General features: G+C 34.9%; 1 pseudogene; it reads right to left on the bottom strand.

Annotated features, from left to right (window-relative positions):
- Window positions 1–1648: 1648 nt before the first annotated feature.
- On the bottom strand, window positions 1649–3406 carry LOC120201741 (annotated as a pseudogene).
- Window positions 3407–12506: the final 9100 nt, after the last annotated feature.

Raw genomic sequence — 12506 nt, 5'->3', positions numbered from 1 at the left:
GATAAATTATTAGTTTCTATTAATTCAATATTATTATGCGGTATAATATTTTTTTAATCATTTAATAATAAAATATTAAACAATTGACTGCGCTCAAATTCAATATCTTTAAATATAAAAATTATCACTTCAATCGCTAATATAATTTAATTTATGCTAAAAAATCCACTAATTAAATAATCGATAAACTACACCTAATGTCACTTAATTACGAGTTCCATAATAAATATGTTATTTTCTTTCTAAAATTTATAAATATGTAACTAAATAAAATATTATTATAAATAAATGGTAAATATTAGATGGAACAACAACGTGACTTAGTATAATAACATTTTTAATACTTAAAACTTAGATAGTTTATCAATTTGATCTTAATTTGAAATAATCTAATAAATTTAACCTTTAATATATAAAATGTTCTTCACTTTAGTTTTTGTTCTTCTTCTAAATGCTTGATCTTCTCTCATAACATTGTATTATTTTTATTTAAATAATACTAATTTAATATTAATTTGTTGTCTCTTTATGGTATGATGCAATTATCAATCATTGTTTTGATATGATGGATCATTCGATATCATTACACGAAAAAAAAAACTAGATTGATATAATTTTTAAATGTGAAAGGTTAAATTTAATAACTTATTTCAAATTATGAAAAGTTGATATGATATATCAATTTTGATGACTAAAAATATTATTATATCATCTCACAGTAACCACAGTAGATGACCATTACAATTTTAATGACAATTTGTTTTTTGTAACAATATGTTAATTAAGTGGCCTATGTATAATAACTTTTAAAAGAAATCAGAGTGACATATTTATTACAAAACCAATAATTAAGTGAGATTAAATATATTTTATCATTAAATTATTTAGGATTTTTGAAATCTCCGGTTTACTTTAATAGTAAAAAGAAATATTATTATTTTTAAAATTATGAATTCGAACAATTACGTCTATATATATATATAATATATCGTATGCTATATTTAACGATAGTTAAATTAACATGTCAAATGTAATCCTCTTTCATAAATTAATTATTAATTCATAAAATTCAATATTTAATTATTAAAAAAGTCTTTTCAATATTTTCTCTCTTTTAGCCTCAAATTTACAATTTTCCTATTTTTTATATTTTATAATCGTCAATATTTTATTACATTTTAAATATTGTCCATTAAACATTAGAATAATGATGTCATTTGATATAATAATAACGATTTTAGCGATGACAATTTAAATTTTTATAAATTAAATTAATAGTGTTCATCGCTAGTAATACTCTACATTGCTCGTCGAGCGGAACATAATCATCTTAAATGAAATGAAAGAAAAAGAACAAAATAAACGTTGAAAGGGGAAGATTAAGGTAGGATTAACAGTAAGCATTAGACGAACTATTATGACATAAGGCTATAACATCTGAGAATTGTAAATTCATCAGCATGAAAGCCTTCATCTTCATAATAGTAAGGTACCTCCACCAGATGTGAATTAGCAAACATTAAAGTCGGTTCTAAGTAGCCCATGTCTTTGTAGCAGAACATAACTTAAAAATTGATACGACGCCTAAAAACAGCTTAAGCAACAGTAGGCAATAGAGAAGAAACAAAGAAATCCTAACAGTAGTTTATTAGTAGGGAGCCACACCCACCTTGGTTGGAGCCAAGAACCCATCTTTCTTCATCACTTCCTCTCCTTCCTACAAATATCCCAACCAATATGAAGATGATACTTTTTAGGGATGGCATATCATAGAATGTTAGGCCTTAGGGTTAGCAATACCTGTTGGCGTACGTTAGTTTTCCTCACGGATTGATCAGGCATGAATCCAAAATGTATGTGAGGGAAGTGAGCCCACTTGAAGAAGATAGAAACAAAAGAAAATTACTACACCAACATGACTAAACCCTTGTTTGGAAGAACAGAAATGTTAAAAGGAGAGAGAAAAGACATTCTGGAATCTAGGATCTCACATTCTTGGCAGCGGCACTGAAGTCTTCTCTGTGACTAATATCAGGATTCCCAGCTTTGATGCGTTGGATTTCGTCCCTGCAGATATGATAGATGTCGAGATCATGCATATGTTTCATTGTTTTTTTTTCTTTTTTTGTATATAAATCGTTTTGTCAAAAGTAAAATTTGGACGATGAGTGGATTAAGTTGACATATAATAACGCGGTGCTTAAATAAATCATGATTTAAATTTCGCTTACTTGATGAAGCGGTTGTAGGCAGATGGGAGTCTCTGTCTCTTCTCCGGTGCTGGACATATAAAAAACAAATTAGCACAGACAAGCGAAGCGACAGATGCATTAAAATCACATCTCTGACTTTTCTGATAAATTTAGGCTTTCATTATCTTCTCTCTCATCATCATCCCTACACATACAAATCTATATTTCCTGGGGAGAAAGAGACCTGAACTCCAGTCACATTTTCGTACGCTATGGTTAAAGAACACCCCCCCCCCCCAACACACACACAGCAAAGAAAAAAAAGTGTTTTTCTCGTCCTTGAAGGGAAACAAATTCTGGATATGATGATCTTGTGAAGATTTCTCTTTTACACATGCAGAAGTATGAAGCTGAAAGTCTTTAAAGGGAAGAAAAATAGGTTGAAAAGAGGAAGAAAGAAGAAAAGCATAAGAAACATAAGCCTGTAAAACCATAGCAAGACTTTTCCTAGTCTTTTAGAGATTTCTCAACAAATTGACCTAGATCGATTTGAGTGGGACTTATGGTAGCTTTCTAGCTAGTGAAAGGTAAGAAAAGACCAATGAGAAGCACAAAAAAGGAATAAAAATAAAGTAACAAAATATGAAGCAAGAAATCTCACGTCTGTTGACCATGGGAGGTTTCGGGATCTCCTCAACTCCTGCTCGAATAGCAGGCATAATCGAGTCAATTGGGTTGGCCTGATTCATCAGTATATTAGGTGGGCCAGTACTTCGGATCTCCTCCTGCCATATAAATATGTCAATGTCACTCCCGAAAAGCTGCACTAAGTTAACTGTGTTGGAATATTTTGAAACCCTAATTTATTATATACCATGAGATGCTGAGGAGTCAAGAAGGGATGGCCAAGGTGAAGCTGATTAGCTGCGGGAAGAAGCAAGCCACGCATGTTGACAGACAAAAGATTGGTGCAGTGGCCGCATTGAACCGTGACGGTCTTGAACAAGCTAGTGCAAGGAACACTCACCTGAAATGATAAACACAATGGAAATTAAATAGGAAGAGAAGACCATAATATACAACACAATGGAGACAAAAGAAAGGGAGAGAAAGTGATACAGCGAGAACAGTGTCGCAAAAGTTGCAATGGACGTAACAGAGCTGGTCGGAGGGAGAGAGGTGTCCAGTGAAAAAGCAGCTGACGAGGACGACATTTTTCTTTTTGATTTGATTTGATTGATTGACTGATCAGTGGATTATGATAGGACCCTACCACACACTCACACCTTGATCTGATCTTCTTGGTTGTGAAGTCTGTGCTAAAGATTACAAAGAAGACGGACTAATATACTACGAGCTGGAAACAGACCCAGACTCTCTCTCTCTCTCTCTCTCTTCACTTTTGTATAGTAAATATAACTCATTTGTACATGGTATATAACAGACTAACTGCTTTTATTCCTTTTGTGCTCCCTATTTTTAAATATATGATAATAGAATCAGCTGCTAAGTCAACGTTAGAATTTTCCAATCAATCCATCCTCATCAATCTTATTGCCCAGTGATTCCTGCGCTGCAAGTGTAATTTCACCCCCACACTAACAGGGGAACATCTGAGGCGTGAAATGTGAACTCAAGTAGTTTTTTAGTTGCCCTTCATCTGTTTGTGTTTATGTGTGTGTGAAATTTTTCATTGGAAGGGTCTATGGTTCTTATTTGCTCGATATGGGAATGTTGTTGGTGCGTTCATTGCAAATAAGCTAAGCATAAAAGGTAAACGATTTGGTTTTGTTAGGTTTGGAAGCAAGGTAGAGGCAGAACGTGGTATGGAGAAGCTAAATGGTTTTGTTCTAAATGGTTTTAAATTATCGGTTCAGTTTGAAAAGTCTAGAGGATTATCAAGAGTGGGAGGTCTTAGAAACGTTGATATGGAGACAAGGAGAAGGGGGGGTTCTTTCAACCAGATTCATCTAAGGAGGCTTTTCTAAGGAACTTGAACCAAGAGCAGAAACAAATTGGTAATTTTCAGACTAAAACTATAGAAGGGGAAAGTTTGGGCAGAAATGAGGTGAGTGCAGTGAAGCAAATAAAAGGCATTGTAGAGAATGAGGTCTTGTTGAAATTGAAAAGATGCTTGGTGGGTAAGATGTCGACAGTTTGTAGTGTGAGGGATATTAGTTTTCGTTTGTAGAAATGGGGTTTGGAGAGCATCAAAGTTCAACGTTTCGGAGCTAAATCATTTCTATTAACCTTTGAAGATGATGAATTATTCTTGATGTTAGAAGACTTGAATTGGTCATATCTCAAAGAAATCTTCTCGAAGGTTGAGCTCTGGTAAGAATCGTTGGTTAATTCAGAGAGGGCGACCTGGATTAAGGTCTCGGGTGTTCCATTGCAATGCTGGAATCATTTTACACTTAAAAGGGTGGCGGAGTTATGGGGAAATTTTGAATCTTTAGGTGAGAATGCAGACCATTCCATTGATTGTGAGAACGTAACAATTCTGATAACTACAAACTAAGATAAGAGGATAAATGAAACAATGGAGATAGAAATTGGAAACAATATTCACTTGGTTCGAGTATTGGAGATCGGCATTTCGGATGATGGTGGTACTTCTACTCAATGGGGAATCAAACAAAAATTAAAGGAAGGTTCGAATGTTAATAAGGAAGATTTCCATATGAGTTCAATGGAAGAGGATAACTCTGGCGCGTCTTCGGATAAGTTTGAGAGAACTGAAGAGGTGAGGGATGCTGAGTTAACTGCGTGCTGCTTTGGGAACGAATTCAATAGAAATGATGACACTCAATTACACGAGAAATCACGCCTTCTGAATGAATTAGAATTGAGTGGTGGAGGAGATATTATGGCAGCATATGTTCCTCCTTGTATTGATGGTCCTTTTGATGTTGATGCTACAAGAGGTGAAGGTTCAATAGAGATGGTTAAAGCTTCACTTGAGGAGTATGTTGAAATCAATCGAGATGTTGGTAAGATAGATGAGAGTAGTTCCTTGAATAATGAAGATGCTGGTTTGATTATGGGTAGCGGTATTGATTCTCTTGCAACTAATGTAGACCTGAATCACTTGCGAAGGACTCTTAAGAACTTTAAGGGTCGGGAAGATTTTGTGACTGATGATTTGGACAATTTCTTTCAAAAAATTGAGCATTTTAGAAAAAACAAAAAATCGAAAAGGTATGGTTCTCTTCTGAAACTACAAAATCAAGTTATTTCGGTTCCAAGTAGAAGAAAGAGGGATCAAGCATTTAAGAAGCTCAAATTGAAGATAAAAGATTTGGAGTCCTTAGAGTTATCAGGAAGGTCTTTATCTGATTCAGATTTAAAAGGTAGATGGTTGGCTGCATATAAATAAGCCGGGAAAACTTTGGAATTGGGTAAAAGACTTGGTATCCAATTTTCCGGCGAGGAGGTGGTGAAGGAATTAGCTTTGTTAGAAATGAATTAAAGTTGCTCTGAATCGTATTAGGGTCCGATGGCAGATAGCAGTGTTGTGATGATATTTCTCTAGAGGAGTTGTTCGTCAAAGTGGTATACCCCGAATAGTACATCCAAACGTTCTTTCCTGCATTTTGATAGGCTGTTTGGATGATCAAAGATGTTCATTGTTGTTCGTGCCTTGTGATCGAAATGGATTGGTGCATTGCTTTGCGTTTGATGGGGTGTGTTGAGCCGATTGATTAATGTCGTTTTAATGTCGGGCATGCTTACGGTGCTGGTTTTTTGTTGTGTTATGATGTTGTGAGTCGATATGTAGGACCTCTGCAGTTGATGGGTTTTCGTTAGCTGCTCTACTTGTTATTTTGTCCTGTCTTTGTCGATTAGGTCCATAACCAATCAAATTTTTCGACGTATGGTCTAGAGAGGTACTGTTGAGTCATGTAGTCGAATTTTGTTCTTCATCTAGATGATGTTAGCTTTGTTTTGTTCTACTCGGTTTGTCTTGGTTCTTGAGATGTTGTATGTATAAAGTCTTTTAGAGTGTCAGTTGAAGGAGTTGCTGTTGCACAAAGGCTGTTGTTTTGTTATAACGTTGATTTGTTCTCAGTCTTATCTTTGGTCTACGGGCTTCAAAATTTTTAGGGGCATCTTCGAGTGTTTTGTGTTTTGATTCGTTTGGAGTTGTATTTTGATCCTAGTCAAGAATACTCTTTTCCTCCACTTAAAGTTTATGGAGATTTTTAACGAGACTCTTGACGGCTTTTTTATTAATAAATCTATATTTTGCCAAGCAAAAAAAACAGACTAACTGCTTCTTGATAACTCTTAAAGCATATAGGTGATGCAACCGAGTAAATTTAGATATAGAGAGCGGCCAGTACCATTCTATATACCACTGTTACCACTATACTATTGCTAGAATTAATTAATGGCATCTGATTTACCGTCCAAGCACTTCAAACAGAACAGCTAGCGCCTAGCAGTATAAACGTCGGTGAAGTGATAGCATTAAGAATAGGGTAAGCCGAGCCTGCCATATAACGGAGCCGGAGACTTGTTTTTCAGGTACTCTGAGACTGAGAGCCTCCTTGCGAGGGAATTCACCGCCAAATTATTACAACATAGTAATAACAAAATAAAAAAACAAGGAGTATTACTATAAAAGTTTTTTGAAATATCGATTTGACTACTCGCGTAATAATCTTCTCTCTCATAATGTACAGAGATACATAGCTGTCGGCGATAACAGCAGGCACAGATCCTTTAATCGAATTTACTTTATTTTGTCCTTACATTGCTTAGATACGGAGGGTTTTCAGATTTCTTTTTCTTTTATTTCCTTTTGGGTTGGTTTCATTAGGCCTCTACCCTACACTGCTGCAACTGCTATCTATCTAAACGGATATGGTGGTTTTTGCTTTTTGTTGCAAACTAACCCTAAACTTTGCTAAGAAAGATGGCTGTCATTTCATTTCTCTAACATTTTTGAAAACTACCACCATCCATCCCCCATGAGTGCAAAAGGATTTCTTTTGTTTTTCGCACCAGATTTCCCCTCATTGGTAAAATTTCATTTCAGTTATTTTAAGGTAACGGTGGGTCCTGAATAGATGCCTTTGGGCAGCTTTCACTGCCTAGTTAAGGCATAGCTGACCTACAATCTGCAGGCTCTGTTGGAAGTTTATGGTCTTGCCTTTGGAATCACACCCCAAGAACCATTGCCCCGTTGCTGCAGGTGCCCCACGGAGGCACAAATTTGGCTACCAATCACACCTTTGGCTCTTGATTTCCCATTATACACGTTAATTGATACATTATATTTGATAAATTATACGTATAGTTCTAAATTGATTTTACCTTGTAATCATTTATATTATTAAAAAATAAATAGTAATTAAACTTTATTATTACATATTAAGAAAATATACATATATGGTATATTATAATGATAAATAAATATATATTTTCATCATACTTGTGCTACTAGAGCATATTGCATTGTATACTGATTAGAATGCTATTGTTAGGATTTCGGGAAAAAACATATGTGCTGAAGTAAGCTGTGTTGTGCAGTGAGTGTAGTTGTTTCACGTGAAGCTAAGTAGCAGTTAAGTTGTTAGTTGGTTAGGGTTGTTAGTTGAGTATAATTGCATGTAGACGTTGTCTATTTAAACCTTTTGTAACAGAAGTATTCTGCAATGAAAGTTGTATTCTTTCTGTATAATTTCTTAGTTTACTCTCTTTGCTTTCTTTCAAGATGGTATCATTCGCTGTTTGTATCCTAGGGTTTCCTCTCTAAGAAAAGCTCTGCTTTCGCTGTTCGTCTTCTTCATGGATCAAAGTGCTACTTTGACAGTTGAGTCAATGGAGTTTTCTTCAAGGAATACCAAAGTCTTCACTAACAAAAGGGTGAATGTGATTCTTGATTAAATGAATTTTCTCCTTTGGAAGCAACAAGTGTTGCTTACCGTGAGAAGCCATCGCCTTGAGCGAATGCTGACTGGAACGATGTTGCCTCCTCCAAAAATGATTATTGATGAAGAGGGTGTTGTAGTTCACAATGAAGAATATGAGTAGTTCTTGGATCAAGATAGTGCGTTAGCTTCTTGGCTATTATCAACAGTTAGTCCTCATTTACTCCCTCAATTTGTTGGTGTTGAAACGTCTGCCCATTTATGGAACAAAATATTACAATTTTTTGCTAACCGTTCTGCAACTGCTGTAATGAGTTTGCATTACAAGCTTTAATCCCTCAAGAAAGGAGGAGATAACATGCGAGTATATCTTACAAAGGTAAAAAAAATGATTGATGCTTTGGCTTCTTGTGGAAGTCTAGTTCCCGTTTCTAAACATGTTGCAAGCATTCTTAAGGGTCTTACAAGGAATATCAGCCCTTCATTATAGTCATATTTGTTATGCGTGATTCATTTTCACTTGGTAGCATCTGCATCATTCTTATTGACGCTGAAACACAACTTGTTTGTTTTAATTATCAGTCAGAGTCTTTGCCTGATAGTCCCAATCTTGCACAAGGGAAGGTGGTTTCTGACTCCAACAAGAATCGGGAAAAGCAACAAGATCTCGTGACAGAGGTAGAGGCTGACCCCGTGTTCAATGCTAGCTATGTGGTAAGAATGGTCACTTGGTCAGTCAGTGCTGGCATCGGTTCGATGAGGACTTGTAACATCCTCAATACTGGGTTAGTGATTTAAGTGTAAGATTTTTAAATTCAATGACCAAATTAAATAAATTGAAAAGTGAATGGATTAATTGAAAGATGTTGGTGTAGTATTAATTAGCAAATGAAGGAAGAGTAAAAGGAGATAATGGTCATTTGCAAGGAAAAATAATTAAAAATTGGGATGGGTTTATATTAACCCACGTGGAAGAGGAAATGAAGGCAAAATTTGTTCCAAAGTTCTCTTTCTCTTCTTCTCCTTGTTTTTCTCTTCTTCACGGTGGCTTTGGCTAGAAAGGTAAGTTCGATTTTTATGGTTAATTTCTGGAATTTTAAAGAGGGTTTTGATTCTTTGAGTGTTAATTAAGCTTAAGGAAAGCTTAATTTTTTCTAAAACAACAAGATGAAAGGTATAAGAGAGACTAAAGATTAGGGGTTCTTAAATGAAATCTTGAAGTAAAGTTCATAATTAGAATTGGAAGTGAATATTGACTTGTCATCATTCTAATTAAGGAATATGAAGCGTTATAATTGAATTTAGAACATGTTTAAATTTGGGTATGCTTCTTAAATTTCATAAAGAGGAGAGGATATTAAGGTTAAAGATGAGATAAATTAATATTAGTAAGGCTAAGCATGTGTATGTATGTTAGGGATATTAAAGGAGGTGAAAGATGAAGATTTGAGTTGAAAAGAGAGTGAATTTCGTGCTTAAAATGGAATTTATGGGTTGTGTGCATCGATACATCTTCAATGTGTACCGATGCACTCTCAAATAAATGAACATCGAATGCAATTAGTGCATCGGTGCATAAGGAGTACATCGATGCACCTCCTTAAGATGAAAACATCAAATGAGATTTGTGCACCGATGCATAGATAGTGCATCGATACACACGGTAAGGGATACATCGATACACTGTAGAGTGCATCGATACATACCTTCATTAAGAGATAAAAATATTAAGAAGTGATAGTTTAGAATATATTAATTAGTATACTGATATGTATCAATGTATTACTATGTAGATTTAGAGCGTAATCTTGTTCCGGAACAATCGAAATATTAGGATCGAGTCAATTAAGCAAGGCTAAGGTGAGTGCACATACTAGATAGAATTGTATGGAGATAAGACTTGTGATAAGTCCATCTCTTATAGTTGAATTTATGATTTTATATTCATGTACATGCATCCATATATATATATATTGGATACAGTGATTTTATGCATAACTCATTTATGCTTAAATATGATATTATATTAAAGAATGCAGTTGTCAGAGAATTAATCCAAGTATGTGAAATAATGGAAATGATCATATGTGTACATGTAAAGTGAAATATGTGTTTATATGAACAATGATGAAAAAAATATGAAAATGAGAAATGTATTCATATTTAAGCCCATGTTATTTAGTATGAGAGCTATAGGTATAATTGGCATGCCAAGAGTCGAGGGTTATACTGTGGTTATTCGGGACATAGTGGTCCTTGGGGACATATATAGTGGCCTTCGGGACATATACAGTGGCCTTCGGGACATAGTGGTCCTTCGGGACATATACAGTGGTCCTTCGGGATAAATATTCAGTGCCCCTAGTGGGAATTTATTCGAGCTGTGGTGACAACATTCGTGCACAACCTCAGTGTACTCATTTACCTCCTGTTCTCAATAATGTACATGGGCAATACAAAGATAAAGTGAAGTGAAACTTGTATAAGACGATAAATTTCATATATGCATGACATGATTATATATGTTGTAGTGTAATGGATACATACCTGTTATAATTTTACGATTGAATGGTAAGAGTGCATGTTTCATGAATTCATTGTTATATATTTAATTATGCCTCACTAAGTCGTGTAAGTGATTTACACGTAGGTACCAAGAAACAAGAAGAGTAGAAATAGAAGTGGCAAAGAAAGTACCATTACTAGAAGATCAGATCAGAAGTAAACAACAAAGTATGTATTTTGATTGTATATAGTATGTTGGCATGTAAGAAATATTTTAGTACGAATGCTCTGATCGACTTTTCTAATATTTTAAACGTATTTATGTAAATATAAATGTATAGTAATGAACAGTTAAATTTTTACGAGTTTTATGTACGTTTTACGAAAGTTACTGTAGCAGTACTGTATCACTGCATCGATGCACTGTAGCAGTACATCGATGCACAATTTTGCTTCAAAATTTTAGTACATCAGTGCACTATAACAATGTATCGATGCATTGTAGCACTGTTCACGATATTGTTCATACTGTTCACGATACTATTCATACCGTATTTTACTGTTCATAAAATGTATATTTTCTTAAATTGGTTATAACGAATATAATTAAATAGTATATTATCGTATTTCCTTAATATGAATTCAAATGTTTTGTTATTTTGTAAGAAAAGTGTTTTAAAAAGTCAATGTGACATCTCGGATTCGTATCCGGGTCGGGTACGGGTTGGGGGTATTACAGGACTTCTCTGGTATAACTCTTGATGATCATACATCCAATACTGAAGCTTCGACAGGTTATTATGCTACAAATGGAACTAGTGATAATGGATGTAGTTTGCTATGGTCACAATGGTAAGTCTCGTGATGATAATATGTCAGCTGGGCAAACTCGGGCTCATGTTGTTACCGCTGGTCAAGATCAATGGATGGTTGATTCTGGTGCAACCCATCATGGTACTTCCAATGCTGCTACGATCACTCGACACACTAATTGTAGTAATCTTGGTAAGTTAATGGTAGGGAATGGTGACTCTTTATCTATTAATATGGTTGGACAGACTGAGTTATTCAATTCATCACACATTTGTTCTCTTAGTGTCATTCTGCATGTCCCTTCTATAACTAAGAATATGTTTTTTGTATCTAAGCGTGATAGGGATAACCATGTGTTCCTTGAGTTTCATGCAAAAACTTGTTGTGTTCGAGATGAAGTCACCAAGGTTGTTTTACTTTAAGGTGAAGAGGGTGATGGTTTGTACGTTTTTAAGTCCATCAACTCTCAAGATGCACCTGGTTTGACTGAAGTGCATTATACCATGGCATCTTCCAAGGCTTCTGAAATTTGGCATAGCCTGCCTATGATACTCTTATAAAAAATTGTAAACAAATTGATGTAAAACCTCTTCATGTTGTGAATAAAAACTATGTTGCTTGTCATTTGGGTAAAAGCCATAAATTGTTAATTCCTTGGACTAATACTGTGTATACTGAACTATTATTCTGATCTATGGGGACCTCCCCACATCTCCTCGAATGGTTTTTGCTTTTATGTCTCGTTTGTTGATGCTGCTACTCGGTTTACATGGTTATATTTGTTAAAAACAAAAGCTGAAGCGGTTGCATCTTTTCATTTATTTCAAAAACTGGTTGCTATTTTAATTTGGTGGTACTGATAAATCTCTTCAGACCGATTAGGAGGATAATTTTGGCCATTGACGGATGATTTAAGCAAGGCTGGTATTGTTCATCGCCTTACTGGTCCTCATATATCTGAACAAAATTGGGTGGTTGAACGAAAACATAGGTATCTTGTTGAAATGGCTCTCGTACTACTTGCTCAAGCTTCAATGCCTATTTAGTCCTGGTTCTATGTTGTCCAGACTATTGTGCATCTAGTTAATAGACTACCATCAAAAGTGTTACAAGATAA

The sequence above is a fragment of the Hibiscus syriacus genome, unplaced genomic scaffold, assembly GCF_006381635.1.
Source record: "Hibiscus syriacus cultivar Baekdansim isolate YM2019G1 unplaced genomic scaffold, ASM638163v2 tig00007902_pilon, whole genome shotgun sequence".
Lineage (NCBI taxonomy): Eukaryota > Viridiplantae > Streptophyta > Magnoliopsida > Malvales > Malvaceae > Hibiscus > Hibiscus syriacus.
This window is presented reverse-complemented; position numbering and strand designations above follow the sequence as displayed.